The sequence below is a fragment of the Chamaea fasciata genome, unplaced genomic scaffold (genome assembly GCF_029207755.1).
Source record: "Chamaea fasciata isolate MVZ Bird 193981 ecotype frontalis unplaced genomic scaffold, bChaFas1.0.hap1 SCAF_16, whole genome shotgun sequence".
In the NCBI taxonomy this organism is placed as follows: domain Eukaryota; kingdom Metazoa; phylum Chordata; class Aves; order Passeriformes; family Sylviidae; genus Chamaea; species Chamaea fasciata.
Window position 1 is genome coordinate 8115616 of NW_027094101.1, and position 20478 is coordinate 8136093.

Consider the following 20478-nt stretch of genomic DNA (forward strand, 5'->3'; position numbering starts at 1 on the left):
GGGCATCGAGGGGCATAACCCCGTGTGGGCATTGCCCAAAACAACCGGTGTGCAAAAGTTTTGGGTGAGGAAGCGAGCTGGCCGGGGGAAGCGAGCAGAGGGGAGCAGGAGCACGGAGAGGAACCCAAAAAAAAGCAACAGCGAACCCTCAGTGCTGGCTGGGCAGGGAGGGGGCCCATGGCACTGGCATGGTGACGCCGCTTGGCAAAACATCGTGTGTGTCCCCCCCCCCCCCTCCCCAAACCTGGCATTTGGGGCACAGGGGTGAGGGGAACTTTCCCCGTGGAGCCGCCGCTGCGAAACTTCCCTGTCTTATTTCTCCATTAGGGCTGCAATAGGTGGAAGTGATTGACTCACTATGAGACTGCTGTTTTTGCCTCTGACTTGGGATTAAGACGGAGCTGGAGGAGCGGAGGAGCCGTCGTCGGCAGGCACCGGAGCCGGCACTTACCTCTCACTGCATCCAGCCCCTCCGGCCGTGGGGCTGCAGCTCCTGGAGAGTTAGCTGGCAGGGGACCCCACATCCACTCGGGTTTCTCCCAGGACCGATGTCCGGCTGCTGCTTCTTAGGCACAGACCCAACCCCTCCATTCTGACCACGGGGGGAAAATATATATATATATCTCTTCTTCCAAACAGAAAAGAAAATTGAAAAAAAAAAAAAAAAAAAAAAAAAAAAAAAAAAAAAAGGAGAGAGATTTAAAAAAAAAAAAAAGCAAACGCTTTTTTTCTTGGTTCGGTTTCCCCGTGGAGAAAAAAAAAATAGATAAATCCCAGCGACCAAGAGATCCAGACTCAGGTGAATTTAGCTTCAAACTCCCTCTGCGCTTTCAGAGCCTTCACCCTCAAATGGGCTCTGGAAGATGCTGGGGGACCCATCGTTGCCAAAGTGTCATCAAATATCCTTCGGGCTCAACTCCGCTCCTGCCCGGGGAGGGTGGACTTCTTCCCTTCTTCCCTGCTTGCTGCGTGCTGTGGAGTTGGCAGGGACCTGCCTGTTCCAGCCTCAGCGTGGAGGGTGGGTGGGTTGGTTGGTTGATGTGGGTTGGTTTTCTTTTTTTTTTTTTTTTTTTTTTTTTTTTTCTCGCCGCTATTGGTTTTCTTGCTATCTGATCCTGAGCGAGCGCTGCAGCTCGCCGCTTCCCTGCTTTCCCCCCCCCCCCCCCCACCAGCTCCCAGGCTTTTGACAGGGAATGAAACACAGACACCCAGTGAGACAGGCTCCGGCTTCTACAAAGCTCCACTCCCTCCTGCTGCCTTTGTCCGCGAACAGCAACTCCTCCAACTCTGCCCGTAGACACGAGGGAACCTCTGCATCAGCACTTTCCTAATGGCTGCTTCGCCCCAGCCCTTCGGCCCTTCTTCTTCTTCTTCTTCCTCGCTTCCTCTCCTCTACCTTGATGGCTTCCGCTTGCTTTTTTCTAGCCCGGCCCCGGCTCCGGCAACCACAGAAGAGGGAAGCAACAACTCCTTTCCCCATGGATCCATCTCAGCTCCCCGGCGCCGGCGGCTGCGGTCGGGGGGCAGCGGCCCCGCCGTCAGTCCATCCCCGTCCTTCCTGGGCACCTTCCACGAAAAATCAATGGTGGGGACAGCGTCCCTGAAGGCTTCACTTTGGGCTGGTTTAAGGGGCAGGGGGCTGCGTGTGTGGAGAGGAGCCGGGGGCAGAGAGAGGGCTGAGAATTGGAACCACTTCTTTTTTATTGCAGTCGGGGATTATTTTTATTTTTTTTTAAAGGTTGACCCGAGTCCAAGTTTGTTTCTTTGGTGGTGAGCATTATTTTAAGCCATTTGGGAGGCTTTGGGTGTCTCCGGGTCACGCTACCCTTATAATAGCGAGGCCTTTTTGGAGAGGGTCAAAGTGAAACCTTGCTCCGGCAGTCTCTTTTCCCCGCGGAGGGGAGCGGGAGGCACAGGGATGCTGCAGTGGGCTCACAACCTCGGCTGGCTCCCAGCCAGAGGGAGATGCAAACCAGCCACCGTCTGTAATTTTTGCTACACTTCCTCCACACTCGGTCACCCGCGAGATCCCAGGGCTGCTGCCTGCTCCTTTTTTGGGGATTCACAGGCTTTGTTCAGGAAAAAAAAAAAAAAAAATCACAGCCAGGAGACCTCCAGCCTCGCCAGCGATGCTCGGCGCTGCTCAGCGTGGCTGTCACGAGCTGGCAGGTCACAGAGAAACCACAAAGCCCCCCAGAACACAGCACATGGAGAGGCTGCCTCCCCACCTGCCCTTTGGCAGTCTCTCCCTCACTTTTCCTTGTCTCCCACCACAAGTCTGGGAGCAGCAATTCCTCCCTCTCCCCTTTCAACAGCATCCTGGAGCAGTGACTCTGCTGGTGCACAGCTCCCATCCTCTCCCGAGAATGGAGCATTGTTCCCTCACTGCTCCCAAACACCCCAGACACCAGAGCATCTCCACTCCCCTCTCTACATCGGCTTGTCCCATCTCATCCCATTCCACAAACCTCAGAAACACTGAATTTTAACCAACACCAAAATCCCAGGATGAAAGGCACTGCAGGGCCTTGCCCCAGCCTGATGGGTACTCAGTTAACAGCAGGGATTTGGGATTTGCACATCAGAGGGGACACCGGCTCACACGCTGGGCATGGTGGTCTTGTGCAAGACCACCCAGGGACAACCTGACCCCAAAAACACTGCTCCTTTCTGATCAGGCAACCCCTCACATGCCAGCTTGCTCTTCCCTGATGCCTCTCCTCCTGTCAGCCCTCCATGCCCATGGAAAGCTTCCCAAATACCTCCCTGCCCCAATGCCCAGCCAGAAGTGCCAGACCAAAGCTCCTTACACTCCCTTCAAAAACAGACACCATTAATGCACCCAAAGATTGGCTGCAGAGCTGGGGTGGGAGACTGGCCATGGGCCAGGGGCACCCACTGGGGTGAGGGGAGCAGCTTCAGGGTCCCCAGTCCAAGACTGGGGCCGGCTGGGAGGGCTGGGTGGAGCTGGGCAGCCACAACTGGCCGGGCTGGTGTTCCCATCACCTGCCCATGCTGGTGGCTTATCCCTCTCTCCCCAGTTTCCTACAGGAAATGGAAATGAATGGTCTGGGACCTCCATCCCGGTAAGCCCCAGATTCTCTCTGCTTTTGGGCAGAAGTTCCCCCTGTTTTCCCATCAGGGTTGGGGAGAAGCTCGTTGTCCCCTTCTGTCGGCTCAGGACCGCAGCCCTGGGGACCCCCATGTCCTGTGGGCTTCCAGCCAGGGAACAGCTCCAGCCAGGGATCCGACCTCCCACTGCCCCAGGCCATGTGTGGCCACTCTTTCAGGAATTGTCCGAGTGAGGGAAGGAGGACCAGGGGGTGGAACGAGGGGTGCACCCGGCGGGTCGAGCCCTTTTCTTGCGCCCGCAGCGCGGCTGCGCAGGGCCATGAGCGAGTCAGCACTGAGCCATTAGGGCTAATTTAATCAAGACGGATGGCCCGATTGGAGGGCTGCCGTCCATAAATCCCCCACTCCCGCTGCATTAGTGTCAGGGCTCCCGGAGGAAGAGGCCGAGGGGGAGGCGCGGGGGAGCGGGGATGGGCAAACGTGCTAAGTCACCCGTGCTCCCGATGGCACGGGGCCGCTCGGATCGGGTGCCACCAGCCCCGTCCCACACACCGTGGGAACACAGCCCGCCATCCTCCAGCCTTTCCAAAAACCGAGCAGCTGGAGAGGGTGGGATTTCACGCAAATTGGGTTTGCTGAACCCGAAAAGGTGCAGGGTTGTTCGCAAATCCTGCAGGGCAGAGGTTTGCTCCCATCTCTCCCTTTTGCTCTAATGGGTTTTGCAGCAGGGGGAAGGTGGGGTGCTGGGGGAAATAGACTTGGAGCCCCATCGCAGGTCCCAGTGTGACAACTGAGACTTGGAAATACAAGCTGAGAAAGCCCCAAGGCTGATGGATGCAGCACCCACCACAGAGCCCAGGAGGACACGCAGAACTCAAGCCACACCAGACCACGACACCACTGCAGGACATCCCCATGGAATACCGGCTCCTCTCTCCCGGCACCCCACTCCCTTCCCACTCCTGCCCCTAGAAAAGGCCATTTGCAGGCTCAGGGTTGCCATTTGATGACCCAAAACACATCCCCCCATCCCACTGGGCAGCGGGACTGCCACGCCACACGAGCCAGCTCAGGAAATAAGCTCTCATCCATGCGGGTTAAAAATAGCCGTGAGGTTTGCCATGGACATGCCTCAGCCTTGAGCTGGCTCCCCTCTCTCCTGCCCACCCAGCCCACCGGGCTCGGGGCCGGGGGGAAGGGTCCGCCGGCCGTGGCCATCTGCTGTCCATCGCCATTGGCCGGTAAAGGGACACACAGGGCCAAGTCCTGGTGGGATTTGGGAAGACAACGGGCCAGTGGATGCGGCAGACGGAGGGGAGGATGGCACGGGTTTGTGGGCACCTGGAGCGCTCACGGAGGCTGTGACAGGGGAGAAAGCAGGGGTGATAGCCCAGTGCAGAAGAAAAGATGTTTGTGTTACCAGGGGATCTCAGCCTGGGAGAGCAGTCAAGGGTGTCCAGGAGCAATTGGATGATGGAGAGAGGGATGCTCAGACCTACACTCCGTGTCCAGAGCATCTCGAGGGCCATGTCGGCACAGGGGGAGCACAACCAAAAGAGCTCAGGGAGGTTGACTCCAGGGCATGAGGACCAGTGAACTGCCATGGATTTATCTGGAAATAGAGGAAGGCATGTCCCTGTGCACCTCTGGTTTCTGGCTGTGCATCAGTGAGACCAGGAGGGAGGGAGGGCAGGGTAGGAGCCTGGCTGCCAGCAGGAGGAGCACAGCAGTTGAGGTCTTTTGATTGTTGTGCTTTTTTGGCACTGCAAGCGAGGTCCTGGGGACCAGAAACTGCTGATGGGGGCAAGAATTGGCCATTGCCATGGAGGGACGTGGAGTGACTCTCCATAGGTTGGTTGCACCATGCTCAGCAGGTCTTGCTCAACACCTTTGTATCCACTCACCCAGGAAGGAAAAGTAAAGGCAGGATTGGGCCTGAAGAACCATCAGCCAGGAGCAATAATCTGTTCCATGAAAAGCCATGGAGCAGGTGAGCCATTTCTCCCCAGAATGGCCAGCACAGAGAAAAAAACTCCAGACATTTGTATTTCTGCCAGTTGATAAAATGAAATGCCACTTGTAGCCAGTGAAACTCTGCAGATTTTGCTAATGAAGGACTGCTCCATGCAGCTTCCAGCTGGATTCCAGCCCCAGCCACAACACGGACACTGGCAGCATCCCCCGTTGCATCCCAGCACTGGTGCCACGGCACAGGCTCAGGCTCACTGCAAACCCCACGGCAGGGACACAGATCCCATTGCCAGGTTTGCTCCCCTGTGTTTGCCCTGGGGACCGTGCTGCTGGGATAGCACCGTGTCCCTTGGGAGGCTCTAACATATCTTAGGAAATTTTCCCATTCTACTCAGCTTAATTTCACCCATTAGAGCTTGTTTCAGCAGGGTCCCGAGGGAATGTCACTCCCCAGCATCCTCCTTTGACTCTTCCTCCGCTTCTCTTCTTCACACGCACACAGCTCACCTCAGGATGGCTCAGCCTTGCTCCACCATGAGCAGTGCTGGTCCAAACAGCCACATCCTCCATTAAACATGCCCCTCCCTACACAATCCCAGAGGATTTCCCAGCTGGTCATGATACACTTTTTAGGGGTTGAAGCATGCTGACCCTGCTCTGCTGCACACAGAGAGGTCCAGCCCATGGACAAACACTTGGGAAGACCTTGGCCAGTGCCTTTCATCATGGCCAGAGGTGGGAGCCGGCTCCTTATCCACAACTGAAGAGCAAGAATAGAGGCAGTTTGGGAAAACCGTGCACCCTCAGCATGCCATCACTCCAAGACCAGGCCAGAGACTCCATCAGTCTGGGATCCTGACTGGAAAAAACACGATAAAGCAAGAGGAAAGAAGCTTATCTGCTGCTGTTGTGGCCTGCAGTGTTTTGGGGGAGGATTTGGGGCAGCAGATGGGAATTCCAAGACTTTGGGCACAATCCCAGTGCCAGCTCCATGGCCCGGGCCAGTTGTAACATGCACAGCTTTGGCTTTTTACCATGGGATGCTCCAAAACAAAGAGCAAAGGGCAGCTCCCCTAGGGCTCACAGCACCCAGGAGAAACCATGGAGCCCTTTCAGCTCTCCTCACTCCACCACCAATGCTCAGCTCCCCTTTCCCTCATCCAAAGGGTGGATTATTTTAGAAAGTGAGGAGGAAAAAGCAGCAGTGATGAGCTGACCGATGGCTGCTCACAGCAGAGCCCAGGCTGGACACCCCGAGGGTCAGACTGGCACCTCACACGACCCAGAGGTTTGGCTGCAGCCAGAGAGCCCAACTGGCTTCTTACATAAATGACCTGAGGGCAGCGCCTCCGAGACCACCAGCGCAGGCAGCAGATGCTCCGAGGCCAAATCCACCCAGTCCCGGGCAGACGTCACCTAATCAGCACGTTGGCTCCTTCCCAAGGCAGTCTTGGGGCACACAGTAAATATCTTATGTAAGCACCTCTGGCCTGGGGCTGCAGTTCAGTTGTGTCACATAGCAATTCCCTCCTGGCCAGAGCCACAAGAGAAGGCCTGGGGGGCCTGAAGGGGCTTTTCCCAGCATGGACCTGTCAGATCCCCTTGGTGACCCATCTCACAGCTTTCCCAGGAGGCTCCAGGAAAAACCCTGGTGTGTGGAGAAGAATTGCCCATCCCCAGAGGCAAAAAGAGACAGAAGAAGGGGTCAAAATGACAAATCGTTTCTGCCCCCAAAGTATTTGTCCTCCAGGACTTGGTAGCTGAGTGCAGAGCTGGGAAGAGCCCAACAGCCCTTCCTACAAGGCCAGTGCTTCCAGCCCAGCCACAGCTGGCTGGACCATAAATCCCTTCAGTGATGGAGACATCACACCAAGCCAGGGGACTCTGCCAGTGCTCAGCTCCCAGCGCATGGGAAATTTCTCATCTCAGTCTCCCCTGGGGCAGGTTAGCCCCCAAATTTCTCAGCACTGCCAGAGACATGAGACTGAGAGAGAGAGAGAATGAGAGATTCCTCTTTGACCTGAGCAGCCTTCTGGAGACAACTGGAGTTGGGAGGCTGGAGAAAGCCCATGGATGGACACAGCCGGGGGTAAAATCAGCTGGGCTGGGGGGGCATTGGCAGGATGCAGAGGATGGGTAACCTGTGAGCATCTTCAGCACTGAAACATCTTCAGTCACTCCAGGCTGCTCAGTGAGGTGAAAACTATGGCGAGGGCTGTGCTGGCAGATAATATTTCCTTCCTCTCTCTGGGCTCACATCTTCAGAGGATTTACTCACAGTGGTTTGGTGCAAAGAAAACCCCAAATAAGTGGCCTCGAGCCTCACTACTGCTTTTACCTGTCAGCACCAGCCTTGGGGGACTTGCCCATCCATGGGACATCCCCTTCTGTGCCAAACCAGGTCACACGCGAGCTCGGTGGGTTCAGACATCAGCTGGAGAACGCTCGGAGGCACAGACAGACAGCAGGAGGCCGAGGGAGCAGACAGGACACGACCCTCCCCAGCCTCCTGCTCCTCTTTGACAGGTCACTTAAACACTGCAGCCACTGAAAACCCGCCCCGTCTTTCACAAGAGGCATTTCACACCCGCCCCCGCTGCTAAATAAAGCAGCCCCAGCATTGCTGCACCTCCCGGGGCGGTCCTGGGCACGGAGCAAGGTTAAATTCATCCCTGCAGATTCAGCACCAGCAGCTTCTCCATCAGCGCTGGAGCTCCAGGCTCAGCCGGCCGTGGCCCCACCGGCCCCGGGCTGGAGAGGAAAATAGAGGCAGACAGAGAATTCGAGTCTTCTGTCGCTGCAGCTGGCTGAGAGGAACATATGCACAGATATTTGTGCTCTCCTGCCCTTGGCGAGGCCTCTTTGCCCGTTGCTGGCAGCTCTCAGGGTTTGGGAAAGGGCAGAGGGGTCCGGCCAGCAGCTGCCTGTGGCAGCTCTCGGAGCTGGGTATGGAAATAAAGGGAAAACCTTAAGGATTGCTCAAGTCCTGTCCCCAGGCACGCGGCACTAAGTGACACTGGGCAGCTGCAGGCTCGAGAGCCAAGTGCTTGGAATTTATGGAGTGAAGAAACAGACAAAACTGGCACAAACCCCCCCCCCAGTTTTCACCCTCTGCTCAAAGCCACGAGCAAGACCCACACCAAACACCAGGACTGTGCCAGGGAAGCCAAGAGGTCAGTCTGAAACAAAGCTGCATTTTGAAGTCGCCTGCCTATGATGGGTTTCTGGAAGGTGGGGTCTTAGAAAACAGAGGTTCAGTAGTGCCCAGGGCCAGGTAGATGAAAGGCTGAGCTATTCTTTGGGTTGTGGAGCAAAATAAAATTGTAAATTCATATGGAAGCAAATTATTTTTGAGTGAAAGACTAAATTATAAAGGTTTCTTTCCATAAGCCTCAAAGCAGTTTGTTCAATCCGAAAGGAACCAACTCCCCACCAGGCTGTTGCACTCATTTGTAAATCACAGTTCTCCTCTAGATCATTTAAAAGACATTTTCCAAAGCAGAAGAGGCAATTGAAAAAAAAAAAATTAATCTCCAAACAGAGCATTCTGACTCTTGCTAAAAACTTCCCATTTCCAAAAGGTAAAGCACTGTGATCTTCCCAGTTGTTTCTCTCCCCCATTTTGTGCAATCACATGTAATTCCCAAGCTCTGCATGAGTTTGGGATGGGTGCCAGGCTCTGCAGTGCCAGTGCCGAGCACACGCAGCTGCTGGCACGCTCAGAGCCACAGCACCCAGCAAAGCCGAGGGCAGGGAGTTCCTGAAGGGGTGAGGAAATGCTCTTTCCCCTTTTTCTGGGGTGTTTATCCCTGTGGGGTGAGCCAGGGAGTTCCATTTGGGATGAGGGAGTGGCACAACAGATCCCATCAGGTGATACCTGCTGCTCCGGGATGCTCCAATGCAGCAGCTGACAGAGATTACACAGAGGGGGTGATTCCCACATGGAGCTGCCCTGGAACTTCCTAAACCCCCCCTTTTCAGAAGGGACCTCGCCCCTCTGCAAGGCACAGGTGGCACATGGGGATGCCAAAGCAAGAAGTGTCGCGCAGGTGAGGTGGAACGCCCAGGGAAGGTGCGATCCAGGTCGCTGGGAGCACAGGAAACTCCTCCTGCTGCCAGAACAGCCCATGCCTCAAATCCAGTGCCACTGGGATGGAAATTTGGCTGTCACCAGCTGTAAATGCCCATGGCAGGGCAGAAGTTATATATGTCCTTCCTTAAGGATTGCAGCCAGGGCACTGCCTACCATGCCAGCACTTCCCAACAAAGATGCTTCTTAAGAATTCCTTTTTTTCTTCCTCTCTTCCCCTCCATTCTGGATGCTGGATGATAAAAGACAAAGCAGCAAAACCTTCCCAGGGCCCAGTCCAAAACGACCAGGACCCCCAAGCCCCCACATCTCCCTGGATGTCAGCAAGGTTCCAGTGTAAATTTTTGGGTTGGTTTATCAGGGATCAAACTGTGCCTCTCCCCAGGGGATCTTCCACTTTTTCTCCATTAAGATAAAAAGGAGAAAAGTTTTAAAAGCTCACTGTTTAACAAGGCAGCTGCAGGGAGGCTACTCAACTGATTGAGTTTTTACCTGGTCCTTACAGGCAAGCTCAAGTACTTAACATAGAAATGAGGTTTAGTCACAGCGAGGCATTTGGGATTAGAGTTGGCTGGAGAAACTCTGATGAAACCACGTTCCTCCAGAATATGCACTCTTGTCAAAATTGAAATGCTTTGTGAGATTGAATAGGTTTAGCCAGAAGTTCATTTCCCAAAGAAAATCAGGGAGAGGTTGCAGGAAAATTTGTTGAATGAAAAAAGATGTTCTTTTTCTTTTGAGCCGTGCTGAGATGTATGTTGTTGAAGAGGTTGGGGTTTTTTTCTGTTTTTTCGTTGTTGTTTTGAGGGTTTATTTTTAAGTCGTGTATTGCTCAGGGAGGAACCTGAAGAACTATTTTCTCTCTAATGACAAGTTTACCCAAACTCAGCAATTCCCCGCTCCCTGCTGGCTCACAGACTGGTAGCCCTGAAGACATTTATGGCTCTGCAAGAAATTCTTGCTATCAGACTCCAAGGACACCACGGCTCAATAAAGACAAGCTATCAAATCCCACCTGGAGTGATCCTGGGGAGGCAAGGGAAGCCAGGCAGGACCAGGGCAGGCAGCATAACTGCAAACAGTATCAGTGACCTTCACTAAGGTGAGTCCCTAGTAACAAGTGGGAATTTCACACCCCGGTCCCACACCTTTTGAGGACCATCACCCCACTGGAAAAAAAAAAAAAAAAAAAAAAAAGAAAAGGATGGGGAACCCCTCAGCATAGAAAAAATGGGTGAATGACTTCCACACCAAATGACAGATCATGGGGGTTTCTGTTGGTTTGTGTTTTCTAACATCTTCTAAACGCCAAAATCTGGCATTGCTCCTGTTAGATAAACCTGTTACTTGAGTCTCTTGGTAAAAGTTCATGCTCTTGGGTCCGACAGGTAAAACCTGAGGGTCAGGGTTTCTTTGGGAGGTGAGGATCCACTTGGTTTTTGGGCTCTGGTTTGAGCATCAGCTGGGACCAGCAATGGCCTGGGCTTCTCCTGCTCTGAGGCAGCATCCTGGAGCACCTGCTTAGCTCTTAGGGGAAGGAGCATTGGAATTTCACAGTGTTGGAGCCAGCAGCAACTCCCAGACCAGCCACAGGGATTTTGCATAGCTCTTCCCTGTGATCACACCCAAGGGGCTGCGATCACCTCTGGGCTTTTTTAGCACATGCCAACAGCCTCCTCTGCTCAGCTTCAGGAGGTAGGAACTCCAAACTCCCTTAGATTGGCAGCAGGCTGGTGTCTTAGCAGCCCTGCCTGGAGCAGCTAGGCTCAGAGCAGCCACTTTTCCAAGGGTAGGAGTAACAGGCTGCTGGACCCAGTCACAACAAGAGATCCCTGTTGTAACTCAAACTACAGCCCAAAACATCTTCCCCAGGTTGTTGGGGGTGCCAGCTATACAAGAGGATTTTGGAGAATCAGTCGACAAGCCACAGCCCGAAGCAGCAAATTCTCAGTTTTCCTCCAGCCCTGTTACAGCCACTCATTGCTGTTGGAATCCAAGGAGGGTTTGTGCCCGACCTCAGGCTTGGGGTGTCCAGGTGCCCATTGACTACTGTTCCTGCAGCCCCAGCTGTGAGCAAACCATCCAGATCCAGCAGTACTGGGGGGGCTTTGTTTTTGTTCCCCCTCCCCTTGCTTTGGGATGAGAGGAGCTTTATGAAAGACTTCCGCCTAATCTCCCTGCCAAGCGGACATCGCCGGCTCCTGCTATCACATCGTGCTCTGGACACACACAGAGTTTTCTGCCCTGGCTTAAAAAGAACATTGTTTGCAGACCAGAGCCAACAACACGTGAAAAGGAGAAGAGAAAAAAAAAAAATTTAAAGAAGAGAGATCTGTGATGTTTGCCGGAAGAAAAACCCACTCATTTGTTTGGACAAGGATTCTCAGCACGTACAATCCCAGGAACAAAAGGAGATGCTTGTTCTCTGCTGTGTTTGTGAGAAGATCCCTGTAAATATTATGGGGTGTTTGTGCTGTAGAGATGATCTCGAGCCCGCCCTCAGGAACTCCCAGCACCCCCAAAATCCCTGCTGAGGGGTCCAGCCCTCGCACAGCCCCACAGATCCGGACTCTGAGCCCTTCCCTTCATATTCAGTAGCAGCCTGTTCCAACAGAAGTCACTGCCACAATAAAATTCCTTTGGGAAGAAGTTTTGGGAAGAGGCACGGCTCCATCTGACCTTGCTGGTACTCAACAAGATGTAGGTCAAATATTTTAATTGCCAAGTCACTAATCCCCCACGCTCAACTCTCCAATATTTGCACATTGCTGCGGACTTACTACCTTTGGAAGCCTCGGGGGGGAGAGGAATAGCAGCTGGATTGATGGGGAAGCGATTCCTGCTGAAACACAGCACTGGATACAACTGCTTGGGATGAATGGCTGTGACTGCAGGGAGAAGGGAGAGGAGCAGGGGGGAGTTGCTGCTCCACCAGCTGCATTTCCAGTTGGATTCTAAGCTCTTCCCACTTTCCCAAGACAGCATCCTTCAGCATCGGAGCACAACTGTCCCAACTGCACAGGCAGCACGTGAATACACCCTTCAAACCTCCCTCCCTCTCATAGGAAACTCGGAGGAAGACAGGCATTTTATTTTGATAAGAAATCAGAGAGTGAAGCAGCCGCGGCGGCGCGAGCGCCTGCGAGCATCTCAGAGCCTGCAATGCAGCCACCTCCAGGCTGCAGCTCGCTGACACCTGAGACTCCTTCAGCAGGCACAGGACCAGCAACTGCCTCCCTGCTCCCCAAGGAATTTGAAGAGACGGGGTGTGATTACCCACGATGGAATTTGAGTCACACACGCACACAAAAAAAATACTACAGCAGGAATGGCAGCTCCTGGGTCATGCAGGGACAAGGAAGAGGACCCTGAATTGCCAAGTTCAGACCCTGCCATCACCAGCTATCATGCTGCATAATCAAGTTTAGAAATACCTCATGGAAATCTTTAAATTAGCTCCATTTTCTACCCCTTTCTGCTGCTGCTCTGGAGTTTCCAGCTGAGGATGCTCCACTCCAGGTGTGCCCACCTCGGGATGGGCTTCCCCAAATGTTGGGACACACAAAGCCTCACCTTGGGGCTGGACTCCCAGTCAGGCACAACCGGCATTAGCTCAGTGACAGCATCTCCAGAGAGGAAAGAAAATAGGGACAGGGGAGTGGGAGATGTGGCGTGGAAAACCTCACATTTTCAGGTCAGGATTAAAAAGGCCAATTACGTTATCATCTCTCAGGTACAGGAATGGTCTCGCTCACTCAAACAGGGCTTAGCAAGACACAGCCCTGGCTCAGAGCAGCGTCCTTGCTGCAGCCCTGAGCACAAATGGGAAATTCTGATGAAGACAGAGGTTGCATCATTAAAATGGAGCGAGTTGGAGTCTGTCCGTATATCTACCCCTGCAAATCCCGGACAAAAGATTTTCCAGATTACGTATGCACATTCCTTTCCCTGCTGTCCCATTAAAGAACACACAGTGCCCCTTTCCCAGCCTACACCAGAGCATCACCTCAGGCATGCAAGAGGCAGGTTCAAAGCTTTGGGGCCCAGGGCTATGCAGGGAAGGAGATTCCCGGGAGAAAGAAAAGAGTGTGGGGCTTTTCCCCTGTATTTTTCCCGTTTTTCAGAGGGGATGTACCTTTGTTTTTATGTGGCAGAGGGAAAGCTCAGGCTGTGACAACAGCAGCCCATTGGATTTGATGCGCAGCAAAGGAGTTGGGTATTTTTCCTTGTCTCCTCCAGATACTTGAGACACAACACTGCTGGGGCATCACTTGGACACAGCTCATATTCAGTCTTGCTTTCACAAATAAGAAGAAAATTTTGATTTTCACTATTTCTCTTCCTTAGACTCAGTCACACAGGAGAGTTATCCGCAGTTTTGGGACCCAGGAGCATGGAAGAAGCTGTGGCTGCTGGGGTACAAGGCTCACCCCCCTTCTTTGCTCCATTTCCCCCACATCTGGCCACTGGGAAGGGAGGTGTTTGTGCACATCCCATGGAAAGCAGGGAACAGGTTACAGGGGATGCTGGCCTCTGGAGCAGTGCATAAAACTTCAGTGTGTCCCACAGGGACAATTATCAAGTGGAAGAGTCAGTCTTCCCAACCCGAAGCCATTAGTTACAAAGCAGGGAAGAGGGCTTAAAGCTCTTATGTTTGAACATGTTAGCTCAGCCCTTTAGGGAACTCCTGATGTGCCAGAGCATCTAATCTCTGGAAATCACTTTTATTCAGCCTTGCTCTGGGTTTTCCTTTTTAATCAACTTAATCTTTATTCATGAGGTATGTTACTGCATTACAGAAATGCCCAGATTCTGAGCATCAGGCTCAGGGAACGGAAATTGAGGAAACTTGGTGTTTGTTCCAGTCAGGGCTTAAGGTCTGGAGCAATTTATCTGGACTCGTGGCAGGCCCTAGAACTCCTCCATGTCCCAGCAGGGAGGAGGAGGAGGAGGAGGAGGAGGAGGAGGAGGAGGAGGAGGAGGAGGCAAACTGCCCAAGTTCTGGGAGGACAAACCCTACACCCCGGGGCTGGCACGCGGTGAGCAGCACGTCTCATTGCTATATTTAAACAGAGAGGTCCCCGCTCACCCAGCCTCGATGATAAAGCCTTTTTCTTATTTAAAAAAAAAAATTATAATAAAAGATTCTGTGAAATAAAAATAATAAATTAAAGGGATCAAAGAACCGAGCGACCGGCGAGTGACAGCAACATGAAGCACAGAATAAAGGAAGCGTTAATGGGATTTCAAGGGGAGAAGGAGGGCAGGAGGGAGGATTTGCTCCCAGAGAGAACAGAGAGCTGCGGTGCCAGGACCCCATGACCTGCCCCACATGGGATCAGATACTTATCCTGATCCATCCCTCCTCAGGCAGAGTCTCATGAGGCAGCTCTAAACGGGGCTGTAGGCAGAGCACGGCAGGACAGAGCAGAGTTTGACAACCAGCACAAGCTCCTGGGATCAGGCTGGGACACAGCTGTTGTGTGTCTCCTGGGAAGGCAGGAGAAATTTCAATGTCTGCTTCCCTGGAAGCAGAGGACCATCATTAGGGGATTGGCAAGAGGGGCTCTCTGAGCAGAACCCCATCCCCACAAATCAGCCTCAGAGCACCCCCAGTTTCCCCAGGGCAAAGAGCAGCTCTCAGCAGCCTGGAGTGCCCTCACTCTCATCCTCTGAGGATCAGCTCCCCCCATCATGATCCAAAGGAACTAATGGGATTGTAATTCTCCTAATGAGCTGTAATTAATTAATTACCCTGTTAGCACAAGGGCTTTACATTTTTTGGCAAGCACGGTGCAGTTTTGTAGCTAGAGGGAGGCTCTTCCCCAGCACCATCAGGCTCCGATCGGGCTGCAGCCGAGCTCATTCCCCTCCACTTCAATCTGACACAGTTCCCTTTGGGAAAGAACCTTGGAAGCAGCCACACAGCTCACAGTTCTCTCCCGAATTACAGACAACCAAGGCACAGACATTCATTCAGAGGGATCACAGACATCTCCTCTGTCAGTCCCTCGAGAACATCCACCCCCTCTGGCAAACTTAACCAGGCAAACACACCATGGGCAGAGAGCAAGAGATACCGAGACCCTCCGTGGTCCCTGCAGAGCAGGAATATAATGTGGGAAATTCCAAAAAGCACTAAGAATGAAGGCAGAGCTGTGTCTGATCTGTGTTGCTCAGCACAGCAGCCCTGGGATGCTCAGATCCACGCTGCAGCCTCCTGCATGCCCGGGATGCAGGATTGCACCCCTGCACAGCAGCCACCTCTTCCAGCTTGGCTTCTCCATTACCTCCACACTGAATAATTAAAGCATCAGTGTAAAGGCATTAAAGTTTCAGGGCCTGACACGTTCAGAGCAAGATGAAGGGCTCAGGAATAAGGCGAGTGCTGCTGCTGATTTCCCCTGAACAGCTCAGTCCATGAGAAGCAGGTCCCTGCCCCTCTGCCCCCACGGACGTGTCCTTTTCTCCTCACAAATCCTTTCTTCCCAGGTCTGCTTTCCAAGAGCATCCACTCCAGACTGTAGGGGAGATTTGCTCATCATCAGGTGTCTCTAAAAAAAGTTCTAATAGAGGGGGGCTCTTCCCAGGGAGCGTGGCTTTTTATAGAGCACAGGGCTTTGCGTGGAGCCAGCTCCGAGCAAGGGTTACGAGGTACCTTTGGCTGGCTGTGGAGGCGGAACAGGAGGGCTTTCTGCAGGAGCAGATGGAGCTGCCATGCCTGGGAGCCAGCCCAGCCCTGCTGCAGTGACAGACTGTCCCACGCCACCTCCCCCGAAGATGCTGCACTAAGACCCCCTCGGGGGAGCTGGGGGAGGCACCGAGGGGCTGAGCACAGGCACAACTCATCCCCCCTCCACCAGACCCCGCACCAGGCAACCCTTGCCCAGAATCCAACCCACCCTGCTTGTTTCCTCCTATTTATAACCAGCAGGCTGGGGAGGAGGATGCCGTTCCTCTCATTAGGTTGAGCCGGGCAAGAGTACACCCTCTTCCCTCTAATACTCACACCAATTAAGCTAATTGCATCCCCCTGAGTAGCTGCTGCTGGTCCCCTGATCACACAGTCCAGGGGTTCTCTGGGTCCCAGGGCCCCTCTGCATTTTGGGGGATATGAGCCCCTTGAGTGTAGGATGGAATCCCCCAGGTAAAACTCTTTAGACACATTATTTGCTCCTAAAAAACCCACTGAATTCAACTAGAACCCATAAGGTCAGGAACAGAGCTCATCCCTCCATGAAGCAGCAGGGATTTGAGGTTTGGTGGAGCCCTGCCCATGGGGTAGCAAGGCCAGAAGAGATTTGGGGCTGAGAATGCAGTCAGGAGTGCTCAGACAGCCCCTTCCCTTCCTGCATTTCCTGCAGAAATGAAATGCAGTTTGGATTTGGAAGCGTGGATGAGCGGGGCCATCTGAGCCCAGGCCGTCACCGGGGTTGGGTGTGCCAGGTCATCAATCCTACCATGACACCGCCCGGGCCCGGGAACAACTGAGCATTACCTTGATTAAAAGAGATGGGTGAATGCAGCACTTGGTCCCAGCAGCCTCCCAGGAGAGCCCGGCAGGACTGTCCCTTGTCATCAGCTCCCCGAAGCGCAGGTGACAGCAGGAGCCTGGTGGGTCCCCAGCCACCCGCCGTCTGACACTCCCAGGGACCGGCCCTCCTTGCCAGGCAGCCAAAGGTTGTTTCACTCATTAATCCAGCATCTGCTCCTCTGAGGATGCTCCTGCTGTTTCAAAGCTTCCCCTGGTTTGTCACCTGCCTTTTCAGGCTCTGCAGACACAAAGGACCCTGTTCTTTGTGCGATGCCACCAACCAGGTGCACCAGCACCCCTGGGCACAGCCCTGGAATGGATCTAATGATGCCACAGGTCACCCTCTTCTTCTGCCCCCAGGTCGTTGTCCCAGTTTCCAGCCTTGTTTCACCACTATTTCAAAGAGATTTTTGGAGAAGTTTCTTTCATGGCAATATTTTCATAGAATCCCAGAAAGGTTTGGGTTGGGAGGGACCTTAAAGCTCAGCTTGTTCCAACCCCTGCCATGGGCAGGGACACCTTCCACTATCCCAGGTTGCTCCAAGCCCCATTCAGCCTGGCCTTGAACTCTTCCAGGGGTATAAATGTGATGGACAGGGATGTCCTGCTGCAAGGTCACCTTTCTCCCAGATTGGCCCCAGTTGTGCTGGTCCCTCTCCTTCACGTCTCTGGAAGCTGCAGCTGACTCCCACAGGAACCCTTCCCAGGTCCCTTCTCCCACTTGCGCTGTTCTTGCACCTGCTTTAGTTTGCCGAACACTAAATATTTTATTTATTACTTCTCTGGAAAGTTACTGGGGAGACTTCCCAGAATAGGAAATGATCAGAGCTGTGAGCTGCTCCTGGGGGGGTGCACCAAGCCCGGGGATGGTTCCAGCCAGCTCTTTAGGTGTGCTTTGAATGTCCTTTTTTGTATCATCATTATCCCTTTTGATCTGGGTCTTTAACCAAGCCACGACTTGTGCTGCTTAAGTGGCACTGCCAAGATCTTCCCACCCACAGGGAGGCTGGTGACCTCTGGGGCTGCTTGTCCACCCTCATTCCACCTCTGCGTTTTCTGGGAATGTGGTGCTCATCCCCCAAGCACGGCGTGGGGCTCTGGATGGCTGAGGAACATCCAGCAGCAAGAATGGTGGCAGAGAGGAGAAGCCAGGCTCGTGTCCCTGCGGGTGGTGGCCCCACAGGCTGCCCCAGCTCCCCGTTCCAGGTGTCAGGATGATAAAGGCGAGCCCAGCTCTCCAGAGCAGGCGCAGCACCCGCAGCTCCCATAATTAATGGCACCGCCAGCACTTCCCTACCGGGCCATGAATAAAACATCCTTGCTGAGGACCCAAACTTTGAAAAATCTCTCCTTTTTTTTTTCTTTTTTTTCCCTGTTAATTATATTTGTCGGGACACTGTGCTTTTATTATTGTCTCCTCCTGCTTAATCCGGGGGGTGGAAGTGAGTTTCGCATCCTGTTTCCTAACGGGATGGCATAACTGCCAGGGAGATTTCCCGACCCCCAAATTTCCTTCCCTCCCTTTGGGAAAAGGTTCACCTCTGCATCGTCAAACCTGCTGGATCTATAGATTTGTTACAGCCATTGGATTTATTTTGCATTTCTGGGTCTTTCAGCATCCAAAAACCTCTCTGGAAACCAGCCTCTCCAGACCCTTTCCATCTTGCAAAGGTTTTTGCTGCATATCCAGGCTATGGACGTGGAGCTCTCTATTTTCCTCATGAAGATGGGGCTGTCCATTGTCCCTGACTCCCTTAGTCCAGAGAAGGAGCGACAAGACAGAGGGACATGTAAGCCAAGGGAGCCCAAGCACTTCAGATTAATTCCTGGCATGAGTTTCGGCACATCTCCCTGTCTGGGTTTCCCCATTTCTCTATAAAATCCTCAAAAGGCAGTGGAGGTTTTTCCCTACCTGTCTTTGCTAGCAGATGCTCACAGGGCTGGGAACAGCTCAAGGGGAGAGAGGAGGCTGCATACAGCTCTCAAACCAGACCCTGAACGTTTTCCTCTGCCTGCCCACCCTGCCACGTCTTAGATCTGTATTTCCTCCATCCCAGCTAACAGCTCATCATATCCATCCATGCCGTGCCTGGAGCAGGCAAAGATTTGCACTCCTGAGTGACTTTGGGAGGCTGAGCCCATGTTTGTGCCACAAGCCAATCCCACCCCACAGCTCCTGCAGGGAGAGCAGCTCCCATCACTGCTTGGCTTGGGAATGGGAGCGATGTCTGAGCAGGAGAGATGCTGCCTGCACATATCCAAGTCTGAGCCCTCTGTGGAGAAAGGTGAAATTCCACCCCAGCTTTGCTGGCTCCGATCCAGGAGCTGCATTAGCAGGGCTTTGTCAGGTCAGAATCAGACTCAAAGCCAGTTACTGCTGTTGCAGAAGCGTCTCAGCCACCCAGAGTGCTGCAAGGGAGGATGATTCCCTGCCCTGGGAGCCCAGGCAGAGGCACCAGGAGCTGAGCTCAGGGCTGTGCCATGCTGGGACACTGCAGCACAGTGCCCTTGGAGGTGGCAACAGCCAGGACTTGCATTTCCACGATTCCCAGCTGGTTTTGAGCTGTGGTTCTGCAGGTCCTCTGGGGCTGGGTACCACAGCTCTGCCCACACCATCCCCAGACGAGGGGGACTTTCAGCAGAGACCAGGGCTCTGGGACACAGCAATTTCCTGCCTGAGCAACAAGCTCTTCGCTGCTCGCCGGATCCTCTGCCAGCCAATTTTCTCTCCCTGGGCTCCTTCCAGCTCGGCAGCCCAGCCCCAGCACGGCACAGGGATGCAGCCAGCAACCAGCACTTCCAACCTGTTTGGGGTGGATGCAGCACTGGCTCAGCCCAGCCAGCTCATCCTGCAAGGTGTCTTCTCCTCGCCTTGCCCGTCCCAGGGGGCTGGTGGCCTCCTCTGCCTGTCCTGCCGTGCTTCTGCCTTCCTGAAGGTCCTGGAAATGTTCTGCTCTTGGTGAGATCTGGGCTGCACCTCTTACAAGCTGGAGTGGAAGTGCTTGAAGCGCTCTCAAAGGGAAGAACTGGCACCTCTAGCACTGGGAAACAGGAGCTGCATCCACTTGTACAGGCTAAGGAGGCTTCCTGGGGTTTTTTAAGAGGGGTCCTGCAGAAGGAAGGGATTTGTCACCTAGCTTTGTCACCTCGCTTTGTCACCTCAGTGAAAGCCTAAAGCAAATAAGGGAAATGGATTCTGCCAAGGTGGAGAGGAAGTAAGGAGAGAAAAATGACAGTAATCTGAACAGGACCGATAAAAATCCCCTGGTGCTCTTCAGCAAAGCAGAGATCAGCAGGAGGATCTGCAGCCGTGCTGGAGGCTGGGACTCAGATCTGCTGCTGAGGTTTTGCATGGTCTTGAGTGAACAGCTTCATCTCATCCCATCCTGTTTCCCTGTCTGGGAAGCAGGGACACTCTTGACTGCCCAGGAAAAGAATCTCCATTTAGTGGTGGTTGTGAGGCCCTTAGAGATCTCCCAAAGCAGGGAGAAGCCGTAGGGAGGCAGAGTGGGGCACAGCCGGGTGGTGATGTGATCCATGCTGCTTCCTGCATTGAACTCTTCCCTCAGATCCTTTCTTCAGCCTCAGTTAATTGCTCATTTGGTGTCCCCTGAGACATCAGTCCCCACCAAAGCCAACAGATTCCCTCTTGAGCCAGAGATTTTTATAAAGGCAGTGAGATCAAGACCTCTAAATAAAGGCAAAGCACACACAGGGCACATTAGACTTTTAGAGTCTTTGTGAAACTGGACCATGTGATGGCAAAGGCCTCACTTCCAGTGAGGTCAAGGTGAATCCTTCCCTGCCTGAG

At 53.4% G+C, this 20478-nt stretch overlaps 1 protein-coding gene across 2 annotated transcripts in view; it reads right to left on the bottom strand.

The window, feature by feature from the left end:
• LOC136297802 (ATP-sensitive inward rectifier potassium channel 12) overlaps positions 1-20478 on the bottom strand; it is a 57027-nt gene that overhangs the window by 32800 nt on the left and 3749 nt on the right. Inside the window, exon 1 of one of the 2 annotated variants that reach the window (XM_066198029.1) lies at positions 452-627. The exons of the other annotated variant lie outside the window; for it this stretch is intronic. The gene's annotated coding sequence lies outside the window, so the exon portion shown is untranslated. Of the gene's footprint in view, positions 1-451; positions 628-20478 lie in introns of those variants that run through there. 2 annotated transcript variants of the gene reach the window in all.